Genomic DNA, 2,500 nt, shown 5'->3' with positions numbered 1-2,500 from the left:
AGGTTTGGTTTATCGGATGAGCCTCAGTAATGGAAAGGGCAACCCCAAGACCGCAAAGCGAATTACCCACGCGCTGGGGAGGCTGGAGAGGCTGGAGAGAGGCTGGAGAGAGGCTAGAGAGAAGCTGGAGAGGCTGGAGAGAGGCTGGAGAGAGTCTGGACAGAGGCTGGAGAGAGGCTAGAGAGAGGCTGGAGAGAGGCTGGATAGAGGCTAGAGAGAAGCTGGAGAGGCTGGAGAGAGGCTGGGCAGAGGCTGGATAGAGGCTGGAGAGAGGCTAGAGAGAAGCTGGAGAGACAGTGGATAGAGGCTAGAGAGAAGCTGGAGAGGCTGGAGAGAGGCTGGAGAGAGGCTGGAGAGAGGCTGGAGAGAGGCTAGAGAGAAGCTGGAGAGACAGTGGATAAAGGCTAGAGAGAGGCTGGAGAGGCTGGAAAGAGTCTAGAGTCTAGAGAGAGGCTGGAGAGAGGCTAGAGAGAAGCTGGAGAGACAATGGATAAAGGCTAGAGAGAAGCTGGAGAGAGGTTGGAGAGAGGCTGGAGAGAGGCTGGAGAGAGGCTGGAGAGAGGCTGGAGAGAGGCTAGAGAGAAGCTGGAGAGAGGCTAGAGAGATAATGGAAAGAAGCTGGAAAGCCTGGAAAGGAGCTTGATAGACGATAGAGGGAGACTGGAAAGATGTTGAAGAGAGTATAAAGAGAGGCTGGAGAGAGGCTGGGGAGAAACTAGAGAGAGGCTGGGGAGAGGATGGTGAGATGCTAAAGAAAGGTGAAAGCTTTAGTGAGGCTGGATTGAATACGGAATAGAACTAGAGCAAAGCTAGAGTGAGGCCAGATTAAGGCCGGAGGTAAATCCGGAATGTGACAAGATTGAGGATGAAGTGAGGCTGGACTGAGAGAGTATTGAAGCTACAGTGAGGCTACAGTGAGACCTGAGCAGAGACAGAGCAAAGTTGGAGAGAGGCTGGAAGGACAAAAGCTGGAGCGATGTTGATCCAAAGCTCAATCGAGTTCAGACCAAAACTGGATCGAAGCCGGAGCAACCAGAGATGGAGAAATATAACGAGAATTTTCCTTTCGGGGCTTCGGGCAGAAACTTCTTTATCACGATGTAAACAGCACGATATTGAGGTCTTGCGTTTTTAGAACTGAATGCAGCGTTATAGGTAATAAACAAGTGGATATAAGTATAGGTAGATGAAAGGAAAATGAACAATGAAAAACAGACAGACACACACACACACACACACACACACACACACACACACACACACACGCACACACACACACACACACACAAACACACACACACACATACACACACACACACACACACACACACACACACACACACACACACACACACACACACACACACACACACACACACACACACACACAACACACACACACACACTCTCACACACACACACACACACACACACACACACACACACACACACACACACACACACACACACACACACACACACACACACACACACACACACACACACACACACACACACATATATATATATATATATATATATATATATACATATATACATATATATATACATATATATATACATATATATATATATATATATATATATATATACATATATATATATATATATGTATTTATGTATGTACGTATGTATGTATGTATGTATATATATATATATACATGGTCCAATCGATGGAGTGGTTGGGAGATGTGGAGTTCCAGGAAAGAATCGTAGTGGAGAGTTGATGGTGGAAATGTGTCTAGAAAGAGAGTTGATGATAGCAAATACAGTGTTTCGGAAGAAAGTCAAGCATAAGTACACATGGGAGAGGGTGGTGGAGGGAAGGGTGGTAGATAGAGCGCTAATGGATTATGTAGTGGTAAATAGGATTATGATAGGAAGAGTTAAGGATGTACATGTGCTAAGGGGAGAGGGTGGGGGAATATCAGATCATTTTTTGGTGGAAGGTAAGTTGAGAGTGGAGGATAGATGGAGAAGGAGGAAAGGGACAAAAGGTAGGGAGGTTCTTAGAGTGAACTCCTTGAATGAAAAGGAAAAGGAGAAGGAGTACGAAAAGAAGCTGAAGGAGGAGTGGGAGGGAGTAAAGGATAGAGCAGAGATGGGTGTGGAGGAGGAAATGGGGATGGTTCAAGGAGGGAGTCTTAAAGTGTGCAAGGAGGGTGTGTGGAACAAGAAGGACAGGGGGAAATAGAAGAAAGGGTTAGTGAATGGTGGGATGAGGAAACAAAGAAGGTTGTAGAAGAGAAGAAGCGAGCATTCACAGATTGGTTACAAAAGAGGACAGGGGAGTCATATGAGAGGTACAAAGAAAAGAAAAGAGAAGTAAAGCAAAAGGTAAAGGAGGCAAAGAGGAGAGCAGATGTGAAATGGGGTAGGAGTATGACAGAAAATTTTGAAAGTAATAAAAAGATGTTTTGGAAAGAAATTAAGAGAGGAAGAGGAGGCGAATCAAGTAGGGAAGAAAAGGTAAAAGGTA

Source organism: Oratosquilla oratoria, chromosome 38 (assembly GCF_046742065.1).
Source record: "Oratosquilla oratoria isolate Oo_2021 chromosome 38, ASM4674206v1, whole genome shotgun sequence".
In the NCBI taxonomy this organism is placed as follows: domain Eukaryota; kingdom Metazoa; phylum Arthropoda; class Malacostraca; order Stomatopoda; family Squillidae; genus Oratosquilla; species Oratosquilla oratoria.
This window is presented reverse-complemented; position numbering follows the sequence as displayed.